This window comes from Hypanus sabinus, chromosome 9 (assembly GCF_030144855.1).
Source record: "Hypanus sabinus isolate sHypSab1 chromosome 9, sHypSab1.hap1, whole genome shotgun sequence".
Taxonomy (NCBI): domain Eukaryota; kingdom Metazoa; phylum Chordata; class Chondrichthyes; order Myliobatiformes; family Dasyatidae; genus Hypanus; species Hypanus sabinus.
The window spans coordinates 6,115,990-6,143,548 of record NC_082714.1 but is presented as its reverse complement, the minus strand read 5'-3'; the positions used below and the strand labels follow the sequence as shown (position 1 = coordinate 6,143,548).

General features: G+C 41.3%; 1 protein-coding gene across 1 annotated transcript in view; it reads right to left on the bottom strand.

Annotated features, from left to right (window-relative positions):
* The window catches only part of LOC132399044 (uncharacterized protein C16orf52 homolog B), a 140,304-nt gene that overhangs the window by 95,540 nt on the left and 17,205 nt on the right, over positions 1-27,559 (bottom strand). The window lies entirely within an intron of this gene.

Sequence of the window (27,559 nt, the reverse complement as noted above, 5' to 3'; positions counted from 1 at the left end):
AGGACCAGAGGGGAGATGAGGAAACTCCACAGTGAATCCCTGCAATGAGAAACACTTAAGAGGAAACTGGAGAGCCAATTACAAGGAAAAGGTGATTAACTGAATAGCTCCACTAATACAAATTCCTATCATTTTACATTCCAATCTGTCAAATATTGATATTTTCACAAATCTAGTTCAATAGTCATTACAATATTGTTATAAAGCTCTACTTTCATAGATTGGTTCAGCATTAAAATACATCTTTAAAAAGTCAATGATTAATAGATTTAAAAAATAAGGAATATCACCATATCACCCATTTGCCTCTAGTAAAGATAGGTAGTCTTCTATCTTTAGTGAACCTTATGGTGATTCTGTGGATTTTGAGATGACTGATAAGGCCAATGTGGGAGTACAGACAGCAATTTACGATGTGGCACTCTCTTACCATTTAATGCAAGGCTTCTGTGCACCCAACAAATGACTCAGTAATACGCAACATTTTCTTCTCCACTTGGAGCAGTCATGGGTCAAAGATCCCCAAGACCCAGTGACAATACTGTTTGTGCTCGCCCCTCAACTAAAGAGGCTTTGGACACATAGTTGGATCTTTTCCTTTGCCTACCTGTTAATCTCTCCCCATTACAGAACTTGTTTTGGGAGTTAGAAGTATGGGGGGGGGGGGGGGAAGGAGAGTGATATCAGAGGTATTTTTATACTTATTTATTTAACACACACACACACCCCGAGTGGAGGGTGTGTGGAACACATTGTTGGGGGTGGTAGTTATGGCAGATACATTAGGGACATTTAAGTGACTCTTAGATACTCACATGGATGATTTTTTTTTAAATGGGAGGGAAGGGTTAGATTGATCTTGGAGTAGAGTCATAGAAGTACAGCACAGAAACATGCCCTATGGCTCATTTAGTCGACCATGAAACTATTTAAACTGCCTACTCCCATCAACCCCCACAGGGACCATAGCCCTGCTATCCAGGTACCTATCCAAACTTTGCTTAAATGGTGAAATCAAGCTTGCATGCAGCACTTGTGCTGGCAACTCATTCCATACTCACGACCTTCTGAGTGAAGAGATTTCCCTTCATGTTCCCCTTAAACTCTTCACCTTTCATCTTTAAGCCATGACCTCTGGTTGTAGTCCAACTCAACCTCAGTGGAAAAAAGTCAGCTTGCATTTACCCTATCTGTACAGTTCATAATGTTGTATACCGGCAGTCCCCGGGTTACCAACGAGTTCCATTCCTAAGTCTGTCTTTAAGTCAGATTTGTACACAAGTCAGAACAGGCACATCCGGTACTATTTAGCGCCAGTTAGTCAAACGTTCATCTTAGCATATAGCATGCATTTTACCTTTCTATGCCTATAGAACACTTAAGAAAAGTATGTATTTCAATAATTAAACCACTGCGTTGTTTAGTAATAATTGTAGCTTTCAATGGGGCAGGGCCTTTCGCATGCCCCAATATTCTCACTTTATCCTTTATCCTTTAAAATTGTTCCGATCATTGACCGACTGTAGCCTAATGCTTTTCTAATGACTGATGGCATTTCACCTCTTTCCGATTGCTTTATTATTTCCACTTCATTTTCAATCGCGATCATTTTTCATCAACGGAACAGAAAACTGCAGATTCAGCAGCAGCCGCGATTCTTCTGCTGCCCCGGGTTCTAAAATCCACCCGCACTAAGACAGGTTAAATGGGACAAGTGGGGGCGGTGCTGACTGGAAAAGTGTGGGGGTGGGGTTCAAGGTGAATCTTGCCAAGAAATATTTAAGCCAAATACAAAGTTACACACTCCACACAGTGTTAACGGCAATGACTTAAAATGGTAGATAGCGTTGTGATCTGACTTAAAATGGCGGACAGCATTCCTCTCCCTCCGTTCGTAAGTATGAGCTGTTCGTAAGTCAGACATTCGTAACTCGGGGACTGCCTGTATCTCTATCAAATCTCCTTTTAATCTTCTACATTCTAAGGACTACAGTTCTAACCTAATGAATATTTCCTTATAACTCAGGTCCTCCAGACCCAGCAACGTCCTTGTAAAATTTCACTGCACTTTTTCAACCTTGTTTACATCTTTCTTGTAGGAAGGTGACCAAACTGCACAGTACTCCAAATTAGGCTTCACCAATATCTTATACAACCTCAACATAACATGCTATCTTCTGTACTCAACACTTTGATTTACGAAGGCCAATGATCCAAGAGCTTTCATTACGACCCTATCTGCCCATTACATCACTTTCAACAAATTATGGACCTGTATTCACAGATCCCTTTGTTCTACCACAGTGCCCCACATACCCTGGTTGTTCTTACCAAAGAGCAAAACCTCACACCTGACTGTATTAAATTTGATCTGCCATTTTCAGCCCATTTTTCCAGCTGTTGATCCCTCTGCAAGCCATAGTAGCTTTCCTCATTGTCCACTACACCCCCAATTTTGATGTCATCTGCAAATTAGCTTATGCAGTTAATCATATTATCATCCAGATCATTGATATTGATGACAAACAATGAAGGACCAATCCTTGCAGCACACCACTACTCACAGGTCTCCAGTCAGGGAGCAAACATCTACTACCACTCTGGCTTCTCCTACAAAGCCAATGTCTAATCCAATTTATTACCTCCTGAAAGCCGAGCAACTGAACCTTCTTGACCAATCTCCTATGCAGGTCCTTGTCAAGTGCCTTACTAAAACCCACGGAGACACAGCCTTGACTCCATCCACCTTCCTGGTAACTTCCTCGAAAAACTATTATTGGTTAGACATGACCTATCATGCACGAAGCCATGCAGACTATCCTTAATCAGTCTTTATCTATCCAAATACTAACTAAATATCTGATCCCTTAGAATATCTTCCAATATCATTTCCAGAACTAATTTCAAACTCAGCAGCCTATAACTTCCTGGTTTCAGTTTAGACCCTTTCTTGAACAGTAGAACAACACTGGCTATCCTCCAATCCTCTGGTATGTCTCCTCTCACTAAGGATATTTTAAATACCTCTCCTAGGGCCCCGACAATTATATCTGGTCAGGCCCTGGGGATTTATCAACCCTGATTTCCCTCAGGGTACAAATACCTCCTCCTCTGTAATCTGTACTGGGTCCATGAAGTCGATGACACTTTGCTTCACTTCTACTGAGTCTGTATACATCTCCCAAGTAAACACAGATGCAAAGAATTCATTTAAGATCTCCCTCATCTGTTTTAGCTGCACGCATGGATAACCATTCTGGTCTTCCAGAGGACCAATTTTGTCCCTTGCAATCCTTTTGCTCTTTCTTTGTAATTCAAATTTTTATTATTATTTATTCTTATTTTACAAAGCAGCACAGCACATCATAGCTCTTAACATATATGTAGAATTCTTCAGCATTCTAATTCACTTTGTCTGCTAGAGCAATTTCATGCCCTCTTTTGGCCTTCCTGATTTCTGTCTTAAGTGTTCTCTTGCATTTCTTGTACTCCATAAGCACCTCATTTGTTTCTACATGCCTTTACCTGCTATACATTTCCTTTTTTCTCTTAACCAGGGCCTCAATATCTCTTGAAAACCAAGGTTCCCTACATTTGTTATCCTTACCCACCCATTAACTGTTTAGGCACTCTAGTTCCCATCCCCCCTTGCAACTCTAGTTTAAACCCCACTGTGTAGCATTAACAAACCGTCCTGCTAGGATATTAGTACCCCCTCCAGTTCAGGTGCAAACTGTCCCTTCGGTACAGGCTCCACCTTCCCTGGAAGACAGTCCAATGATCCAAAAATCTTATGTCCTCCCTCCTACATCAACTCTTTAGCCACATATTAAAATGTATAATCTTCCTAGCTCTGGCCTCACTAGCACATGGCATGGGCAGCGATCTTGAGATCATAACCTGGAGGTCCTTCTCTTTAACTTAGAACCTAACACCCTCATCACTCGTCCTACCCATGTCATTGTTACCTACAAGGACCATGACGTCTGGTTGTTCATCCTTTCACTGAAGAATACTGAAGACTCAATCCAAGATGTCCCAGACCTTGGCACCCAAGAGGCAACATATCATTGAGGAATATCATTCTCACCCTGTCTGTTCCCCTAACAAATCCACTCTCACCATAGCATACCTCTTCTCTCCTTTTCCCTTCTGAGTCAAAGAGGCAGTCTCAGTGCCAGAGACTTAACTACTGTGACTTTTCTGCTAGGTCAATCCCTGCCGACCCCCGCCCCCCCACCATCCACAGCAGTATCCAAAGTGATATACCTGTTGTTGAGGGGGGGTGGCCACAGAGGTACTCTGGTATGGCTCCTTAACCCCTTTCCCCTTCCTGTCACCCAGTTTACTGTGTCCTGCAGCTTGGGTGTATCTACTTCTCTATAATGTCCCATCACCCATTCAGCCTCCCAAATGATCTGGAGTTCATCCAGTTCCAGCTCCAACTCCTTAAGGCAGATCGTTAGAAGCTGCAGCTGGATGCACTTCTCACAGTTGTAGTCATCAGGCTCACTGGAGGTCTTCCTACTTCCCACATCCCACAAGAGGAGCATTCAACTATCTTGCCAAGCATCACTACTGTCTTGACCGAGCAGATAAAAAGTAAAAAAAAAACTTTACCTGGAGCATTTTTTCTGTTTTCTCCGACTGAAGCCTCAAAGAGCTAAAGCCTCAAGGTCACCTCTCTGACTCTGTCCACTCAATCTATAGCTGCTATGTTTGTCCCTGCCTTTCTTTAATTGGCTCTTGCTAATTCATCCCAAATGCGGATTGCTTGCATGGTCAGAACTCAATTACACTGCCGCAATCTACTGCTGCCTTTTCTACTTGGGCAGTGGACCTGAGTGAAATCCCCTCCTCACAAACTTCTGATGTCCGGATTGGTCGCTGGTCAAGATAGGTTAAAAGGTTGGCACAACATTGTGGGACGAAGAGCGTGTACTGTGCAGTAATGTTCTATGTTCTGGAATAGCAGAATGTGAAAAAGTGTTCCCAGGAAGTAGGCAAAATAAGACAATGCAAATGAAATAACCTTAAAGAATACAGTGAAAATCAAACTGTAGTGACCTACTCCTATCCTCCAGAGCCACAAAATAACCCTGCACCTATTTAGTCAAATGGAAAAAACATTTTTCCAAATCATTATTTTTTGATTAACTATATAAGCTAGTGTGCTTTGTAACTTTAAGACACTCCTGGAAAAAAAAACAGTAAGGGACAGCTGCTGTGCTAGCAGCATGACATTTCATATGAAGCATTAGAAGAAAACCTGTTCCGACCTCTGTGGTGGACATAAAAGATTACCTGTCACTTTGACGAGCACAAAAGTTCTCTCAAGGGTTCTGGCTAACAACCATTCTTCAACCAACACTTCAAAAATATCTAGTCAATATCCTATTGCTGTTTGTTCAAGCTCGCTGTCCCTGACATAATTCCTACATTAGTACGGACTCCAATTTCATAAGTCTTTCATTGACTGTACAGCACTTTGGTAATCCTGAAGCCACTTAAGCTGCTATAAAAATGAACATTCATTCTAAAATTTTACATTTAATTTGAAGACAGTGGTGACAATTAACATAAGAAGGAGGCTGTGTTGCAACAAACAGTGCTCTTCAAACACCTACCTACATGAGGACATGAGTTATAGGGGAAAGTTGAATAGGTTAAGACTTTATCCCCTGGACCGCAGGAGAATGAGGGAAAGTTTGATAGAGGCCGATAAAACTGAGGGGTATAGACAGGGTAAATACAAGCAGCCATTTTCCACTGATGTTGGATGAGTCAACAACCAGAGGTCATGGATTCAGGATGAAAGGTGAAATATTTAAGAGGTACATGAGGGTGGTGAGAGTTCGATTTCAACAGTTAAGATTAATTTTGATAGGTATATGGATGACAGGTGTATGGAGGGCTATGGGTCACGTGCAGGTCAGTGGGACTAAGCAGATTAATAGTTTGGCACAAACTAGATGGGCCAAAGGGTCTGTTTCTGGGCTGTAGTGTTCTATAACGATCAAACTACAAAGTTGAAAAAGTAAACTTATTGTCAAAGTATGTATGTCACCACATACTACTGAGTTTTTTGCAGGCATTCACAGTAGAACAGAGAAAAATGGTAGAATCAATGAAAAACTACACAACCATAGACTAACAACCAATAGAATCAGTTCAGAAACGCAAGAGATTCTGTGGTTGCTGGAAATACAGAGCTACATGCACAAAATGCTGAAGGAACTCAGCAGGTCAGGTAGCAAATATGGAAAGTAATAAGCAGTCGACATTGCAGGTCAAGACTGAGTCCTGATGAACAGTCTCAACCTGAAACAACAACTCTTTATTCCTTTCCAGATATTGCCAGACCTGCTGGAATCAGGTCAGTATTGTAACTGAAGTTATCCACACTGATTCAGGAGCCTGATGGCTGAAGGGTAATAACTGTTCATGATCCTGGTGTTGTGGGTCCTAAGGTTCTTGCACCTCATGCCTGATGTCAGCAGTGAGAAGAGAGCATGGCTTGAATGGTGGGGGGTCCACGATAATGGATGCTGCTTTCTCATGGCAGCATTGTGTAGATGTGCTCAATGGTGGGAAGTATGAGTCAGTGGAAAACACGTGATAACGATAAATTGTAAATTTCCAAATCACTTCAAAATTAAATAGAAATGCAACTCACAAAAATCAAAAATGTGGATGAAAATAAAAAGTGCAGAGCTGGAAGTCAGTGAAATCCATAGATGAAATAATCAGCGATTCACATTAATGAAGTGAATGAACAATAAAATTTACTTCATCCATATTCTACTTCTGTCAAGAGTCATAGAAACAGGCTCTTCAGCCCACCTAGTGCATACCAACCTATTAATCTGCCCAGTTCCATCCACCTACACCCAGACAATAATCCTCCATTTCCCTCCCATCCACCTACCTATCCAAATTTCTCTTAAATATTTAAAGTGAACACACATTTTTGTTGTGACCAGATGATACTGCTCCACCCACAGATATGACATACCAGGACTGGGTCAGTCAAAGAATAATTTTCACCAACATATACTGTGGTGAACTACATATACCTGTCTGGACATGCTCCCCACTGCTGACTGCTCCTGTGACTCCTCCCACAGACCCCTGTATAAAGGCGATTGGAGGCACGGCTCCTCCCTCAGTCTCCACGATGTCGTATGGGGATCTCTTGCTGCTGACTGCTCTCTTCCAGCGAATTAAAGCCTATATCTCGCCTGACGTCTCAAAGAGTTATTGATGGTGCACCATATACATAATATACTGACTGTGCTAATTTCATAATCATTAGTAAAGTACAGTCGACCCTCCTTATCCATGATGGATTGGTTCTGGGAACCCCCACAGATACCAAAAGAATGCAGATGCTCAAGTCCCTTATATAAAATGGCGTAGTATTTGCATATAACCTACGCACATCCTCCTGTATATTTTAAATCATCTCTAGATTACTTATACCTAATGCAATGTAAATGCTATGTAAATATTTGTTATACTGTATTGAAAAGAAAAAAGTCTGTACATGTTCAGTACAGATGCAACCATCGTAGCTCTTCTGGGAACACTGATGCTGCTTCAGCATCAGCCGATCCCCATTTTCCCGTGATCTTTAAGTTCTTGAGACTGTAGCACTTTACATAGCTAGCCAGCCATTCCTTACTACCTTTAAACTCCTTCCTCTTACTCACAACACAAGTAAAGAACGAACGAGATGTGAGGCAAACAATGCTCAAACAACTAGTAATACTTTTAATCATCTCTAGATTACAGTATCAGCGAAAGATCAGCGATTTCTCTAAAATCCTAATATATGCCCCAGAGTCAATGGTACCTTCACATACATGCAACTCACCTATGCCGTGGGCACTGATGCACCCCCATACCATCACAGATGCTGGCTTTTGCACCTTTCGCTGATAACAATCAGGATGGTCGTTTTCATCTTTGGCACGGAGAACTCGACACCCGTCTTTTCCGAAAACTAGCTGAAATGTGGACTCATCTGACCACAGCACACGGTTCCACAGTCTTTCGGTCCATCTGAGATGAGCTTGGGCCCAGAGAACTCGCTGGCGTTTCTGCATAGAGTTGATGTATGGCTTCCTCCTTGCGTAATACAGTTTCAAGTTGCATTTCTGGATGCATCGACGGATTGTGTCAAGTGACAATGGTTTTCCGAAGTACTCCCGAGCCCAGGTGGCTATAATTGTCACAGTAGCATGACAGTTTCTTAAGCAGTGCCACCTGAGGGCTCGAAGATCACGCGCATTCAACAGTGGTTTCCGACCTTGCCCTTTACGCACTGAGATGTCTCTGAATTCTCTGAATCTTTTCACAATATTTTGTACTGTAGATGTTGAAAGACCTAAATTCTCTGCAATCTTGCATTGGGAAATGTTCCTTTTGAACTGACTAACAATTTTCTCACGAATTTTGGCACAAAGGGGTGAGCCACGACCCATCCTTGCTTGCAAAGACTGAGCCTTTGATGGACGCTACTTTTATACCCAGTCATGATACCTCAACTGCTACCAATTAGCCTGCTTAATGTGGAATCTTCCAAACCAGTGTTACTTGAATATTCTGTGCACTTTTCAATCTTATTTTAACTCTGTCCCAACTTTTGCTGAGTGTGTTGCAGCCATCAAATTCTAAATTTGTGTATATTTACAAAATACAATTAAGTTGGTCAGTAAAACTATTGAAAATCTTTTCTTTGCACTTTTGTCAGTTAAATAAAGGTTCATGTGAATTAACATATCACAGATTTTTGTTTATACTGCATTTTGGAAAATATCCCAACTTTTCTGGAAATGGGGTTTATATTTACTCTAATCGATTTAGTTATTATTTTCCTTTCTATATTATCATGTGTTGCATTGTACTGCTGCTGCAAAGACAACAAATTTCACAACATATGCTGGTGATATTAAACCCAATTGCCCAACTTGTACTCCTTCCCCTCGATAGACACTACCAGATCTGTTAAGTTCCTCCAACATTTTGTATGTGTTGCTCTGGATTTCCAGCAACTGCAGAACCTCACTTTTTAATTTATATTATTTCTGCTTTTTGCACTATTTTTAATCTATTCAATATACGTACACTGTAATAGATTTACTTATTTTTTCTCTTCTTCTATATTATGACCAATTTCACGATACATGCCCATGATAATAATCCTGATTCTGATTCTCTTGAATTTAAACTGCAGATTAGGTATGTTCTTCACAGCAAGCCAAACAATGTTTAATCAGGACAGAAAAGGTTTAAGTGTTTTACAGCCCTAATTGAAAATTGCTTTACAACCTTTTAATGCATGTCTTAGCAAACATATTAAGCAAGATAACAAAAATTGTGTGCAATTGAAGATTACAGGCCTACTATTTGCTTAGCAGTTAGAACATGCCATTTGCAATATGCAGTACCAACAGTACAGGGGGTGCTGCAATCTGATTGCACAGCCCACAAGCTGTTTTGTGGGCCTCTGTCTAAAACACATGGTCAGTCAGCTTGACTCAGTTGGTAGCAAACTCAGAGGCTAAAGTGTGCGCTTTTAAATTCTACCCATATTTACTACCTTTGCACCAGCAAGCCTCCTTGCAGTTTGAAAACAATACTGACAACATTTACACCAGATTCAGTTTAGAACATAGAACACCGCAGCACAGACTCACATTAATTTATTGATCACATGCATATCATAATATACAGCGATGTGTCATTTGCGTTAACACCCAACACAACCTAAGGATGTGCTGAGCACAGCCTGCAAGCGTCAACACACTTCAAAATCTGTGAGAATTAGGGTGGGAAGCTCACAAGTGTTGCCACACTTCCAATGTCAACAGAGCATATCCACAACTCACAACCCTAACTACATTTTTCAAGTGTGGGTGGAAACCAAAGCACCGAGAGGAAGCCCACACAGGGAGAATATACAAACTCCTTACAGGCAGCAGCGGGAACTGAACACCGATCAGTATCACAGGCACTGGAAAGCAATGCACTAACTGCAATGCTCCAGTACCCCCACCCCCCAGTCCCCATGTGTGCCTTTTGATATAATTCTACATTAGTTTGGCAGAAAGATTGATGCCCATGGAATAAAAGCAACAATAAAACTGACTAAGTGACAGGAAGCCAAGCATGGTAGTCAAGGGTGCTTTTACAGACTAGAAGGAAATGTACAAAGTCCCTAGAGATTGATGCAAGGGAACCTTGTTTTTCCTAATTACTTTGATTAGGTTACATAGGGCACAACTTCCAAATCTGCACATGACACAAATGTGAAAGCAGAGTGAATGGTGAGGATTGTAACAGAAATGAGATATAGAAAGGCTGGTTAAATGGATAGATATGTGGCATTACATTTCTTTAACAAGTACAAGCAGAGAAAATATAAAACTGTGGGTACAAGGCTAAAATGGGATAAGAGCAGGGATATCAGAGAACATTGGTGTAGAAATCATTGAAGGATTAAGAACAAAGAACAGTACAGCACAGGAACAGGCTTTTGAGCCCACAATATGGTGCCAATCCAATTAAATTCAAAATCAAATGGCCAACTGTACTAACCTATTTGGCCTACACAATACATCCTTCCATTTTCCTCACATTCATGTAAAAAGTTCAAGTTTAAAGAGAGAGAGGGAGAGAGGGAGAGAGGGAGAGAGGGAGAGAGGGAGAGAGGGAGAGAGGGAGAGAGGGAGAGAGGGAGAGAGGGAGAGAGGGAGAGAGGGAGAGAGGGAGAGAGGGAGAGAGGGAGAGAGGGAGAGAGGGAGAGAGGGAGAGAGGGAGAGAGGGAGAGAGGGAGAGAGGGAGAGAGGGAGAGAGGGAGAGAGGGAGAGAGGGAGAGAGGGAGAGAGGGAGAGAGGGAGAGAGGGAGAGAGGGAGAGAGGGAGAGAGGGAGAGAGGGAGAGAGAGAGAGAGGGAGAGAGGGAGAGAGAATATACAACTCGGATTCATTTTCTTGTGGAAATAATAAATATATAGAATGATCAGAATCAATGAAAGATTGCCCAACTGGAGCATTCAGCCAGAGTGCAGAAGTCCTGATGTGTCTGGCTCTGCCGTCACTCCAGGCAGTGCATTCCTGACACCCACCATTCACACCTTTACATTTACCCCCTCTCACCTTAAATGTATGCCCTCTAGTATTAGGCATTTTAGCCCTCGGAAAAAGATACTGTCTGTCTACTCTATGCTTCTCATGATCTTATAAATCTCTATCAGATCTCCCCTCAGCTCCAGAGAAAACAGAGAAAGTTTGTCCAACCTCTCATTTTTTACACGTGCCATCTAACCCATGCAGCATCCTGCACCCTCTCCAAAGCCCCAACATCCTCCATATAGTGGGGCAACCAGAACTGTATGAAATACTCCAGATGTAGCCCAACTAGAGCTTTATAAAGCTGCAACAGATTATAAAGCAGATGGTGGGTGTCATTAATGGAGCAATAGGGTACAAAAGCAAAGAAGTTACAAAGAAATTTATAAAATACCACTTTAGCCACAGCCACAACAGTGGAAACAGTAATGAACATTAGAGAATATGAAGGCAGAGACGGTATTTTCTAGAATAATTCCAGGGAGAAGCGACTTTGTTCAAGATTCAAATTTATCACTGGTAGTTTGAAAAATACAGTGAAATATATCATTTGCATTAACAACCAACACACCCAAGGGTGTGCTAGGGGCAGCATACAAAGTGTCGCCATATATTCTGGCACCAAAATACCCAGAATGCTTGGCAGAACACAGACCATAACAAAGCAGCAAAATAAGCCGTGTTCCTCCCTCCCACCCATGTACATTCACAGTCCTCTTACTACAAGACAGACTGTCTTCTTCAGGCCCCAGCAGACTCCAGCATTAGCCCTCACAGAGATTTACAGGCCCAGCGGGCCCCATTTATGTGAAGAAATTAGAGAATTGGGGTTGCTCTTCTTGGAACAAGAGAAACTGAGTATCAAATAGCAGTATTTATTATGGAGGAGTAAGACAAAACAGAGGCAAAGTGGCAGAAGGATCAAGAACAAAAGAACACACAAGATATTTGGCTAAAGAACTAAAAATAATTGAAGGAAAAGCCTCCCAAGACGGCAAATGCTTCAGATCTGAATTGTAATGCCAGGAAGGATAATAAAAGATTAAATAGCAGCATCCAAAAAGGAAATTGGATAAGTTCAGGGCTATGGGGAGAGCAGAACCAATCTTGCACAGTGCTGATGGAGTCTTATTAGCCACGATGTAACCGTAACATGATTCTGCAATTTTAGGTGCCTGTATGGCCAGAGCAGCCTACAGAGATAGTGAGAGAAAGAATGCTACAGCTTTAAAAAAAAAATCAGCATAATAATTTGCTTAAAGAGTCTGGATTGTGGAAATTCTGGAGGTCTGACATTTGATTCAGGGGCACTGGATTCACAGTGACATGGAATGAATAGGAATTAGTGGAGACTATGATTTAATGGTTGTGCTTTTGCACAAAGATCAAACAGTAAGACAATGACAGATTTGTGTCTTTCAAGTTTTAATCATTAATCTGAACACATAATTAGAAGGGAAACAATAAAAAGCATCTGTTATGAGCCAGCTTTAAAATGTCTGGTCACATTTAAAAGTCAAAAATAAGACAGAAAGTAGTGTTTAAATACTAAGAACAGCTGAAGGAAAATTTACAGTAATTTTAAAATTTAACTTTTAATAAATGCCCCACTAAATGGAAATAATTATTGATGCATTTCACTGGATGTGATTAAAATAACACTCAGTGCCTTGCTCCAATTTGCATTTAAAACTGGGAGCTTAAAGCATCCACATGATGAACTGCCTTAAGGAAGAAACTTTCTTGTAATATCTGACCACTAAGTGCCAAACTGAATTGCCAAGATGCATTAAATAATCGTTAAGACATTACAAAATACACTGATGGCCATATGAATTTCAACTGGACCAATTTTTAACAGCTTGCTGATTGCTCAAGTTGTGCAGTGCCCTGAGTGCCCCGACCTCTGAGGAGCCTTCACTCCTGCAAGGGGTTGTACATTTCACATCCTCCTTCATCCATCACAGTAGCATACACACACAGGATATGCGATAGTCCCTATGCTGACTCTTTGGTACAACTATCAAAGCTGTTTAGAAGTGCACAGAGTGGTGAATTTGTGGAATTCTTTGCCACAGGCAGCTGTGGAGGCCAAGTTTACATGTATACTTAAGACAGAGGTTGATAAGATTCTTGATTGGTCAGGCATGAAGGGATACAGGGAGAAAGCAGAAGATTGAGCTGAGGAGAAAATTGGAACAGCCATGATGAAATGATGGAGCAGACTAGATGGGCCAAATGGCCTAATTCTGCTCCTCTATCTTATGGTCTAAGATGATAAGAGGCATAAATTGAATGGATAGCCAGAGACTTTTACCCAGGGCAGAAATAGCGAATACTAAGGGTCAAAATTTTAAGGCAACTGGAGGAAAACCTGGCAGGAGAATGTCAGAGGTAGTTAATTTTAAGCAGAGTGGTGGGTGCTTGGAATTTCCTACTAGATGAGGTGGTACAACCAGAATTATTAGGGATATTTAAGAAATTCTTAGGCATGTAGAGGACAGAAAAATGGAGAGCAACATGAGAAGGTTTGGATTAATCTTGGAATAGCTTAAATGGTCAGCACAACACGTTGGGCCAAAGGGCCTGTAATGTGCTGTAATGTTCTAGGTTCACAGGAACAGAACCTTATCGTCAACTGGATTCCGTCCGTAATTGTCATTTGGGTCAGTTTTAAAACCTCCAAGATTGATTTTTAAGGAAGGTTATGGGTTGGAGACAGGAAATCACAGATTGCATATAATGTTATATTATTCGAGCGGCATCAGTTTTTCCCCCTTTTTAACCATACACTTGATGTCCTGTTGATGATCCCATTGAAACTACCTCCACCACCTTCTCAGACACTGCTTCCCGGACTATTACAAATTGCTATGTCCGAAATATTTAATTTCCCTTAACACCATAGGGGAATATGCCACAAAGCACAGTCAAATTGTCATGGACCAATCAATATTAAATGTCAGGTACCTTTAAGCCTCAACCTCAGAACCGTTGGTTGCTGATGTTTCTGATCAGAGATTCGTCAGAAGCCAAGAATGAGGCATAGAACCTGTTACTTCACAGTCATTTATTAAGCACTCAGAGAATAAAGGCATTGAAAAAGGAGAGTAGTGAGAGCACAGGTAATAGCATGAGAAAGCAATAACGGGCAAAGAAGAATCCAGGGCAATGTGGTTTTGTTTTCTTGTACCAATTGATTAACAGCAATGAATACCATTCAGTTAACCAATCAGATAGTCCCTATTCAAATAATACACTACCCAAGAAGCTTTCAGAATAATAGAGAAGACTGAACAATTAAATACACATAGGTAATTATATAAGAATACAAACAAGCACAAGAAAGCTAAACTACAAAGAAAATAACAATTATACATTATAATCCAACAGAATTGTTGTGGCTGGAAAGCAAACAGCAAAGTGTTGTGGTTCCATTACTATCAGTTCACAGTATAATCACACGTGGCTCAAGATCAGAGCAGCTGCAATTTTCTATTCCAAAGGTGATACCACAGAGATGGATAATCACGAAAATACTTCAACAGTCGACGATTACAGCTTAAGTACCATCCACAGCAAACCTGAATAAATATCCAAAATCCCAGCAAAGATTAAAAGCCTAGTGTCATTTTATGCACATATAATCAATATAAGCTATCTTATGTATTTATCTTTATTGTGATTTTTTATTATATCCTTCATTTGTTTATTCAGATACAGCGTAGAACAAGCTCTAACAGCCCTTCGAGCCACGCTACGCAGCAAACACCAATTCAACCCTTGCTTAATCACAGGACAATTTACAATGACCAAATAACCTAACAACCTGCATGTCTTTGGTCTGTGGGTGGACACTGGAGCACACAGGAAAAAAACCCACAGTCACAGGGAAAACATACAAACTCCTTAAAGATAGCAGTGGGAATTGAACCCAGGTTGCTGGTGCTGTAAAGCATTGTGCTAACCACTATGCTACTGTGCCACCCAAGTTTTTTGGTGCTGCATTAGATCAGCATTAACAATTATTTTGTTCTCCTTTACATTTGTGTACTCAAAAAGACATTAAACAATCTTCAATGAGATACCAGGGAAGTCAAGGTTCCTGTCCTTCATACACAAAGTACGGAGTGCAATATAAAAACAGTAAATAATTTAAAAGGGATATCCTCTGGAAGAAATATGTTAAAGTATTTATCAACCGCTGAATTTCAAAAGAGCCTGCTGTAAAATGGAATTTTCACACTAGCCTTGATCAAAAACAGACTTCAAAAACAATACTGAGAAACATAATCAGTCAGTAAGGCAACTGATAAATTGTATTTAAACCATCTAAACACATTTTTCACTGTACTACCAGATTCAATGGGCTTGTCTCAAAAGAAATTACACAAAGCTTATAAAAATGTATTAAAACTAAAAATATAGACATTCAAAAATGTCTAAACAATTCCTTCACTTTTTAAAGTGAGAATAACTGTATAATCTTAATGTGCTGGCTCAAAAGATACAGAAAGCAAACATGCAGGTATAGTTTCGGGTTCAGGAGGTCAGTAGCATATTGGTCGTAATGAAAAAAGACTGGAGAACAGAAAGACATTGAAATAGTACAAAGGTTTGGCAAGAACACAAGCAGAAGACTGTTTTGGAGTGTCCTGTGCCAGTGGTGGCACGGTAGCATAGCAGTTAATGCAATGCTTTACATGGAAGGACTGTGGACTCCACAGTGCAAAAAAGCAAAGGCAGACTGAGTGAAGATGCTATGACTGTACTAGGGCAGGTGGAAACAAAGCCCAGTAAGATCTATTTCAGTGAGGTGCCCTGTGGTTAAGGAGCAGTTAGAGGCTGGCGTGACCAGCTGGAGTTCCAGCTCCCAAAATACATGGACACTGTGCGTCAACTGAAACCTTCAATAAAGAAACTTTTGGCAAATGAATCAAGGAGCACAAAACAAAAGCAAATACATGGATCCAAGATACAGATCAACCATGACCTAATTCAGTGATGGAACAAGCTCAGATTCTGAATGGTCTTCTTTGTTCCTATGCTTCAGTCATTTTCCAACATTCAATCCCAATGCATTAAAATTAAAAACATTGCACAACACCTCATTACTGACTCTGCAGAATCAGTCTCAGCTAATGGTGTGGTGCAACAATATACTGTCATTTTGTTTCCTGGCTACTAACCCAATATGCACATTTTCTTTAACTACCCAACAAATCAATTACATGACTTTATTTACTGCTTAAGGCTTGCTATTAGTACTCAACTACATTCCAGACAATTTAAACTGGGAAAAAACTCCCTGTATGTTGCTCTGATCACAGAAAAATTACTTCCTGCATAATCTGAGTTTATCTTTATAAAATATTTCAACCATGGTTCTGAGACCACCCTAATGGTAGAATGGGATATATACAGCACTTTGCCCGTTTGCACAGAGTTCAACTACTGAACATCTGCAGCTAATGCACAATCCATCATGGGCACAATTCTCCCCATTGTCTGTAGTATCTACAGTAGCTATCCTGCTCCCAAAACAATTGGCCAATGTTAAGTGCTCAGCACACCTCTCCAATTCCACTGCAGTCACCCAGGGCAACAACCGGGCAGACGGGGAAGCCAAATTAGCAGCACAAACAGCCATTCACATTGTCTCCACGGCTGAGAAATTGGTCTTGGCCTGCAAGCCGAACACAACAACATCCCAGACATGATCGCTGTGCATCAAATCCAGGTGAGTGCTCTTGACTCAGGAAAACAATTATGGAAACGCATGGGTGCTTGCACTCTGCGTCAGCAAGCCTCTGGCTTACGCCAGTCGGCCAAGCATGCATACCTGATGCTTTATTACCAATGCTCATTGACTGCTAACATACTGATACGCACCTTGGCAAGGAGGGAATGAGTAACATTTTGCACCCTAGGTTGAACAAGGTGGCACACAAATAAATACGGTCATGTTTAATATGTCAAAAAAATGAATGCGGGAAAAGGAGTAAAGTGTGCCTCAGGAAAAACCCCCTTGCCAGGTGATCCATTTGAATGCATCCAGCTTGATTTTATTGAATTACCACGAGTACAATGTTATAAGTATTGTTTAATAGTTGTAGATGTGTTCAGTAGATGGATTGAAGCCTATCCAACTACCAACAATGAACCCTCAATGGGAGTGAGACAGTTACTCACTGAGATTATACCAAGATTTGGGGTACCCCGACAGATAAGCTCAGATAATGGTCCTCACTTTGTAGGAAGGATAAATAACACGTTGTGTGAGGTGCTGCATATCGAGCAACAGTTCCACTGTACCTTCCACCCAAGGGCGGCAGGCATAGTGGAAAGCTAACGGCACCTTGAAAAACAAATGGCCAAACTGATGTCTGAAACTGGACTAAATTGGCTAAAGGTTCTCCCATTGGCACTGTACGACATGAGGATCACTCCCCATTCGACTACTGGGGTGTCAGCCGCTGAGGTCGTTTATGGGTGCCCGGGAAGAACCCCATGGGATGCCAATACCCAACCCCCCCCCACCCAAGTTGATCTCAACATTGTGGGGGACAAATTACAAAGGTATTTCAGACAATTAATATCCTCTTTAAAGTTTCTTCATTCACAGGTACAGGAGGCGTTCATGCCACAAAGAGGACTGGAAGCAGAGTGGCCTGACTTAAAGATTGGAGACACGGTACTGATAAGGGACTGGGAGCGCCCCAAGCTTGGACCTTAGTGGAAGGGACCCCTCCAGATACTTCTCCAGACACCCATGGCAGTAAAGGTACAAGGTCACGACCGTTGGGTTCACCTGAGTGATTCCAAGCGATGGCCGCCGGAAGAGAAATGATTATTGTTGGACTTGGACTTTATCACTGCCGCCGCCTTTATGGTGACCGCTCTAGAGGAAAATCTGTTCTATAAAACCCATATGCAGCTGCATGGTAATCGTACTGTATGTTATCCACTTGTCAAATCAGTAGAAGCCCTGTTTATAGCCACCCCGAGATGGAACCCCAAGAGTCTGTACACCATTGATACCTCAGACGTCCCCTGCATAGGAAGGTGAGGCAGGTTCTGGTAGGGGACAATAGGGCAATGTGTAGAACTAGTATACAATGATAGGAGGAAATCCCCAAGACCCAACTCCCATTAAAGGAACAAAGGCTAACTGTTCTGACCCACAGAGTTACCCCTACTGTTTTGGAGGAGAAGGCTTGGGCTGTGTAATAGGTCTAGTTCCTAACAATATCTCTCATGCAATCACTCATTGCATATGCCGCAGATGCAGAATACAAGGAGGATGGCATAGTTGCACATGTACAGAACAACAGTGTGCTAATGTGACCATGGGACCACAGAGGGTCTGTGGGAAGTGTAACGGGATACATATTACTACAGGTTCCCTGATATACCCATATAACACTTCAGATTTTAACCCATATGCAGGAATCCGTAACTGGCACAAAAAACAGATGACGGGAGCAGGGAAGTCTACCATAAAATGCAACCGGGCTAAGGAGGGGTCTGTTTTCCTTCTTAATGGGAATTTTACCACTGCCACATCCATTCTGCCAGCCTTGTTTGTGTTGGGAACAATTGGACTGGTCACAGTCCCCTGTCCCCAGAAGGCTCATGTCCGACGAAGACTCATGGCCCGGTCAGTAGTAAGGAGTTCTGTGCGGACTGGAAGGATCCGGTCACTCTGTGCTCCTCTTTAGGCTACGGGTTTCTGAGTACTCTCTCTCTCTCTCTCTAGGGGGTTCGGCAGGGACCATAGCCGCAAAAAATCGGAACTACCTTATTTGGGGGCTGACTGTGCTGGGAAACAGTACTATGGAAGGACTGGAGACCATAAAGAGCTGGCAGAGTTGCGACTGTGTGCTCAACAGACCCGGTATGCTGTAGACTACCAGTTGGCTCAGCAAGGAGGAGTATGTGCCTTAGTAGGGGACAAGTGTATCACCCACATCACAGACAAATCATATAACACACACTATTCAGTCTAGCAAGAAACAATTAGATGATTTCAGGCAAGGTCCAAAACCAGGGGATCAGTAGTTAGGTTGGCTAGTAGGAGGTTGCTGGGGTTCCTATTTACTACATGGGCTTATTACAGTCATGATCGCTCTTATTGCTATATGTATGTTATTAGTTTGTATTAATACGTGTTGCAAGTTGTGTCTAAGAAATTCATTTTCGGCCCCAATCTGAATGTATTATCATAGAATGATAAAAGGAGGGAATGTAATATTAAGTTAGCATCTCGTTGGCCGCTTGTGACCTTGGCTATTTTTTTGTAAGGGTCATAGCAGCTAAGAGCTTGAGAAAAGCTAAGAATCCCAAATGCTTCCTCATAAGATAAGCTGAGCTTGAGAAAAAGAGTATAGACGCACAAATGCTTTCTCATAAGATAAGCTGAGCAGTTGACATCATCCTTGGTATGCAATCTGCGCTTAACTTCAGTTTTGCTTAGAGTAACTTGTATCATTGCTTGATTAATTGCTGTGAAAAACCTATTTTGCCTTGTATTCCTTATGGCACCTGCAAGATAAGCATAAAAAGGAGTGGCTATTTTCAAGAGCAGGATGGTAAGCATGTGCCTGTCTGTATCCAGGCATAGTAGCAATTAAAACTGTTACACAAACAATTTATGACTGATAAAGTTAACAATACTCATCTGTACAGAAAATAAGGGGGTGAACCCACATGTATCTGTGTACGTGACTACATTATATAAAAAGAACTGTATTTGCTTCAGGAGGGAGAGACCCTCGAAGCAGCCTCCGAGAGAGAGTGATAAAGGAGGGTTCTCTCAAATAACTTGCTAATAAAGAGTTAAAGTTACTTTCACCATAGTACATGGTGTTTTTGCATCCGGGTAGATCGAAAGAAGTTTACAATAGTAGAATGGGATATATACAGCACTTTGCCCATTTGCACACTGAGTTCAACTACTGAACGCCTGCAGCTAATGCCCAATCCATCATGGGCACAACTCTCCACACTGTCTGTAGTACCTACAGTAGCTATCACTAAAGAGGTAGTACTGAACAAACTTGTGGGCCTAAAGATAGACAAGTCCTGATGGAATGCATCCCAGGGTACTGAAAAAAAATGGCAGAGGTTATAGCAGAGGCTTTAGTGATAATTTACCAAAATTCTCTGGACTCTAGCCAAGTCCTGGCAGACTGGAAAAAGGCGAATGTTACATCACTGTTCAAAAAGGTTGTAGGCAAAAGGTAGATAACTGTAGGCCAGTTGGTTTAACATCTGTAGTTGGGAAAATGCTTGAAGCTATCATGAAAGAAGGAATAGCAAGGCATCTGGAAAGAAATGAATCCATCAGGTAGATGCAGCATGGATTCAGCAAAGGCAGGTCCCATTTGACAAACTTACTGGAGTTCTTGGAGGATATAACAAGCGGGGAATAGAGGGGAACATATCGACGTTATTTACTTGGATTTCCAAATCTTTTATGTGGCGTTTGATAAGGTGCCACATAAAAGGTTTATCCATAAGGATGCATAGAGCTGGGGGTGATGTATCAGCATGGATAGAGGATTGATTAACCAATAGAAAGCAGAGAGTTGGGATACATGGGTGTTTTTCTGGTTGACAATTAGCAGTGATCGATGTGCCGCAAGGGTTGGTGCTGGGCCTGCAACAATTCACAACGTACACTGACAATCCAGAAGAGGGGACCGAGTGTGGTATATCTAAGTTTACTGATGACACTAAATTGGATATGGAGAGTCTGCAGAGAGATATAGATAGGTTAAGTGAGTGGGCAAGGGTCTGGCAGATGGAGTACAATGTTGGTAAATGCAAGGTCATCCACTTTGGAAGGGAAAATGGAAGATCACATTAATATTTAAATGGCAAAAGATCGTAGTATGCTGCTGTGCAGAGGGTCTTGGGAGTGCTTGTGCATGAATTGCAAAAGGTTGGTTTGTTGATGCAACAGGCTATCAAGAAGGGAAATGGAATGTTGTCCTTCATTCCTAAAGGGATTAAATTTAAGAACAGGGTGGTTATGTTGCAACTGTACAGGGTACTACGAGGCCGCATCTGAAGTATTGCATGCAGTTCTGGTCTCCTTACTTGAGGAAGGATATACTAGCTTTGGAGGCAATGCAGAGGAGGTTCACCAAGTTGATTCCAGAGATGAGGGGGTTTAACTATGAGGAGAGATCGAGTGTCATGGGACAGTACTCACTGGAATTCAGAAGAATGAGATGAGATCTTATAGAAAAACATAAAATTATGAAAGGGATTGATAAGGCAGAGGCAGAAAAGCTGTTTCCACTGGTAGGCGAGACTAGAACTAGGGGACACAGACTGAAGATATGGGATTGTAGATTTAGGACAGAAATGAGGAGGAACTGCTTTTCCCAGCGAGTGGTGAATCTGTGGAATTCTGTGCCCAATGAATCAGTGGAGGCTACCTCAGTAAATATATTTAAGACAAGGTTGGATAGATTTTTGCACAGTACGGAAATTAAGGGTTATGGGGGAAAGGCAGGTAGGTGGAGGTAAGTCCATGATCAGATCAGCCATGATCTTATTGAATGGCAGAGCAGGCTCAATGGGCCAGATGGCCGACTCCTGCTCCTATATCTTATGCTCTTATGTACAGGAGGCACTACCTCAAGAAGGCAACATCCGAACACCTCAATATCCAGCTAAACACGTACAAACAAACTGGATGAACTCAGCAGGTTGGGCAGCATTCAATGTTTCAGGCCGAGACCCTTTGTCAGGTCAATATCCAGCTACCTTCCAACAACTCCCATTGCAGACAAGATATGGACATCTGAAGTCCCACACCACGAGATTCAAGAATAGCTACTTCTTTTCAAGCATCTGGTTCTTGAAACAACACAGCCTTAATCACTAAAGTTTAGTAACACTATGACCACGCTGTTCTAAAATGGGCTTTGCTTTTTTTTGGTCTAATATATATAATTTGTTTTTTTTTGTGAATGCTGCTTGTCTGATGCTCTGTACTTGCAATGCTGCTGCAAGCAAGTTTTTCGTTGCATCTGTGCACACATGCACTTGTGCACAGGACAATAAACTTAACTCTTCTGTTGTCTCTACTGGGAGATCATAACTGCCTGGCGTAACACAGAGGGACTTCCAATACTAAAGGTTGAGTAGCCCTTATCTAAAATGCTTGGGGCCTGAAGTCTTTCAGATTTTGGAATACATAATGAGATCAAATTTATTTGTCTTTGTCTTATACTTGCCCATCACACATATATACGTAACAGTAAAAATGATGACATACCATTAATATAATGAAAATCTAATGTGTGCAGCACAGCAGAAGCAGAACACCTGAATCAGCTGTTGAACAATGGCAGGCTTTCAGTCTCTACCTACGATACAGTGTTTGATTAACAGGGTACATACAGTACACTGCATCTGTATTTGACTTTATTTTAGATTTTATGTAAGGTACTAAATCAATCAGCATTGTAAACTTGTTCCAGTGTTAAATTTTCATGAGCAACGATCTTTGCAAACTCAGTGAGTTTCTCTGCTGCTTTGTGATCAGCAGACGCTTTATCTTTAAAAATTTTTAAATCTTAAAATTAATACTGTATCTTTTCTTAAATTTCTGCAACTAGCTACTGAATATTCACAACTATCTTCAATTTTCAGTTTGTCGTGATAGATCTTTGCTTGTTTCATGATCAGCTTACCGTAAGCTGCACACGTTCACTCTGACACCGACAAATCAACTTTCAGTAAACAATTGAGATCTTCATTTTTCTCTTTCTGCAGTGTTTTTCTATTTTTCATTAACTTCTGTTTATTACACATGCGAGGTCATCTCTCAAAACTGTGTGATGCACAGAGACTTGCTCATTGTCTGGGAACCTTCCCAGTGTCTTGTGGAATTTTCCATTTGTGACACAATGACAGCACTCAAAAAAATGTTGTACTTTGGAGGTTTTTGGATTTTGGAGAAGGGGTACTCAACCTGTATGAAAACTGTGCTGGATCTGGAAGTGGAGCCACTGCTACAGCTTTCATTGTTGAGCGACTATTAGTACTGTTTGGCATCTCTCCTCCAGTTTGTTGCGAACGGTTCTAACCGAGGCTCACCAGCCACTCCAATTCTGCACTCTTTCCAGCCATTTTGGTACAAGTTCAGCATGTGTAATGCTAGCTTTCACACAGTCTTTGAATCTCTTACAGGGCCTGCCTCGATTCCTCTTGTCCTCTTGCTACAAGAGGAATTGATGGCATTTCTGATGTTTTTCACCACAGTAACTCTGCTCCAAAATGAATGCGAAACCATTCAGAATACAGTAATGAGGCTGAGCCTTGAGTTGAGGCTCTACATGACCAACAGCAAGCTCTGAAGTACAGTTCCAAAGCCATCTCCCAGTACCACTGCAAAACACGTGGATTATACTTCAGATGAAATAATGGTGAAATGGCTGTAGGCAGCATTTAATAACTATCTTTGATGTTGGTACCTTGCCCAATGTGAAGACACTGCAAGTAGGTCAACTGTTTGGATGGCAGCCTCTGACTACAAAACTGGTTGGGTTTTAAATCAGAATGATGTATCTATTTTGATTATGGTTTTAACATCATACTTCCACAGAATGGTGTTTAAAACCACAATACAGGTAGGTTTATCATTCCAGTGTGGACTCCCATATTGATCTACATATCGAAACTTTGACTGCTGATCAAAACATTATTTACTAAAGTTACTAATGTTCACAAAATCTGAAACACCTTTTGTATCATAACTAAATAAACTCTACATCTCTAACTTAAAATGCCATAATTTTGTGATCAGTATGTATACTATAGAACCAGAGAACATTACAGCATAGAAACAGGCCTTTTGGCCCTTCTTGGCTGTGCCGAACCATTTTTCTGCCTAGTCCCACTGACCTGCACCTGGACCATATCCCTCCATACCCCTATCATCCATGTACCTGTCAAGTTTTTCTTAAATATTAAAAATGAGCCCGCATTTACCACTTCATCTGGCAGCTCATTCCACACTCACACCACTCTCTGTGTGAAGAAGCCCCCTCTAATGTTCCCTTTAAACTTTTTCCCCTTCACCCTTAACCCATGTCCTCTGGTTTTTTTCTCCCCTAGCCTCAGTGGGAAAAGCCTGCTTGCATTTACTCTATCTACACTCATCATAATTTTATATTCCTCTATCAAATCTCCACTCATTCTTCTATGCTCCAGGGAATAAGTCCTAACCTATTCAACCTTTCTCAGTAACTCAGTTTCTCAAGTCCCGGCAACATCCTTGTAAACCTTCTCTGCACTCTTTCAAACTTATTAATATCCTTCCTGTAATTTGGTGACCACAACTGCGCACAACACTCCAAATTCGGCCTTATCAATGCCTTATACAACCTCACCATAACATTTCAACTCTTATACTCAATACGTTGATTTATAAAGGCCAATGTAACAAAAGCTCTTGTGACACTTTTAGGGAATTTTGTATCTGTATTCCCAAATACTTTTATCCTACTGCACTCCTCATGCCCTACCATTTACTATATATATCTACCTTGGTTTATCCTTCCAAAGTGCAAAACCTCACACATTTTTCAGCTGGTCCAAATCCCTCTACAAGCTTTGAAAACCTTCCTCACTATCCAGTACACCTCCAATCTTTGTATCATCAGCAAATTTGCTGATCCAATTTACCACATTATCATCCAGATCATCGATATAGTTAACAAATAACAACAGACCCAGCATTATGGCACACCACTAGTCACAGGCCTCCACTCAGAGAAGCAATCCTCCAGTACCACTCTCTGACTTCTCCCATTGAGCCAATGTCTAATCCAGTTTACTACCTCACCATGTATACCTAGCGACTGAATCTTCCTAACTAACCTCCCATGTGGGACCTTGTCAAAGGCTTTACTGAAGTCCATGTAGACAACATCCACTGCCTTCCCTTCATCCACTTTCCTGGTAAACTCCTCGAAAAACACTAACAGATTTGTAAACGTGACCTACCACACACAAAGCCATGTTGATTCTCCCTAATAAGCCCTTGTCTATCCAAATACTTGTAGATCCTATCCCTTAGTACTCCTTCCAATAATTTACCTACTACCGACTTCAAACTTACCAGCCTATAATTTCCCAGATTACTTTTACAGCCTTTTTAAAACAATGGAACAACATGAGCTATCCTCCAATCTTCTGGCACCTCACCCGTAGATATCGACATTTTAAGTATATCTGCCAGGGCCCCTGCAATTTCAACACTGGTCTCCTTCAAGGTCCGAGGGAGTACCCTGTCAGGTCTTGGGGGTTTATCTACTCTGATTTGCCTGAAGATAGCAAGCAGCTCCTCCTCCTCAATCTGTAAAGGTTCCATGACCTCACTATCCATTGACTCCATGCCAGTTTCCTTAGTAAATACAGACACAAAAAACCCATTTAAGATCTCTCCCATTTCTTTTGGTTCCATACATAGCCGACCATGCTGATCTTCAAGAGGACCAATTTTATCCTTTTGCTCTTAACATATCTATAGAAGCTCTTTGGATTATTCTTCACTTTGACTGCCAAAGCAACCTCATGTCTTCTTTTAGCCCTCCTGATTTCTTTAAGTATTTTTTTGCACTTTTTATACTCCTCAAGCACTTTATTTGCTCCGTTTCCTATACATGTCATACATCTCTCTCCTTTATCAGAGCTGTAATATCCCTTGAGAACCAAGGTTCCTTATTCTTATTCACTATACAATAAGCAACATTTCAGACAGTTGAGGATTTTGTGGACTGCAATTCTGGTCAGATCAACCTACAACATGTCAAAGTTCAGGAAATCCAATAAAATGACATTGTATAGACAGATTAGGAGACCAGTTTATTAAATTAACTCCAGACACCTATTTATTTATTCTTCTAAGGAACTAAAAAGAAAAAAATTTGCCTTATTTGTCACATATACATTGAAAGATAGTGAAGTGCAACAACCAACACAGTCCGAGGTTATGCCGGGGCAGCCTACATGCAAGTGTCACCACACTTCTGGCACCAATACTGCATGCCCACAACTTACTAACCCTAATTCATAACTCTTTGAATGTGTGAGAAAACAGGAACACACAGAGGAAAGCCATGTAGTCAACAGGAAGAACATACAAACTCCTTATAGAGTGCTGCCAATCATGAAAGGAGAAGAATATTAGATAACTGGGATCTCTTCTGGGTGAGGTATGACCTGTTCAAAAGTGACGGGTTGCACCTGAACCCAAGGGGGAGCAATATTCTCATGGGCAGGTTTGTTACAGCTTTTGGGGAGAGTTTAAACTAACTTAGCAGGGTGGTGGGAACCGGAGTGAAGGGACTCAGGAAAGGACAGATGGTAAAAAGTAAAGATAGTGTGTAGTCAGACTGTCAGGAAGGGCAGGCAAGTGATGGGACTTAGCTGCAGAATCATTAGGGATGCAGAATCAGAAAGAATAGCAAATACAGTATTCAAGGTGCTGTATCCAAATGCATGTAGTATAAGAAATAAGGTGGATGATTTTGTTGCAATATTACAGATTGGCAGGTATGATGTTGTGGCCATCACTGAATCGTGGCTGAAGGATAACTGTAGTTAGGAACTGAATGTTCAAGGTAGGCGGGGGGGTGGGGGTGGTATGACTCTGCTGGTAAAGAATGTCATCAAATCAGTAGAAAGATGTGACATAGGATTGGAAGATGTTGAATCCTTGTGGGTTGACTTAAACTGCAAAGCTAAAAGGACATTGATGGCAGTTATATATAGGCCTCCCAACAGTGGCTGGGTGGTGAACCGCAGGTTATAACAGGAAATAGAAAAAGCAAGTCAAAAGGGCAATGTTATGATAGTCATGGGAGATTTTAACATGCAGGTCGATTGGGAAAATCAGGTTGGTAATGGATCTCAAGAGAGTGAGTTGTTGAATGCCTAAGAGATGGCTTTTTAGAGCAGTTTGTTGAACTGCTAGTGAATCAGCTATACTGGATTAGGTGTTATGTAATGAACCAGAGGCGATTAGGGAGCTTAAGATAAAAGAACTCTTAGGAACCAGTGATCACAATATGATTGAGTTCAACTTAGAATTTGATAAGGACAAAGTAAAGTCTGATGTAGCAGTATTTCAGTGGAGTAAAGGAAATTACAGTGGTATGAGAGAGGAGTTGGCCAAAGTAAATTGGAAGGAGCGGCTGGCAGGAATGTCAGCAGAGCAGCAATGATGTGAGCTCCTGGGAAAATGAGGAAGGTGCAAGACATAGGTATTCCAAAAATGAAGAAACACTTAAATGATAAAACATTACAACTGCAGCTGACAAGGGAAGTCAAAGCTATTGTAAAAACAAAAGAAACAGCATACAACAAAGCAAAAATTAGTAGGAAGAAAGAGGATTGGGA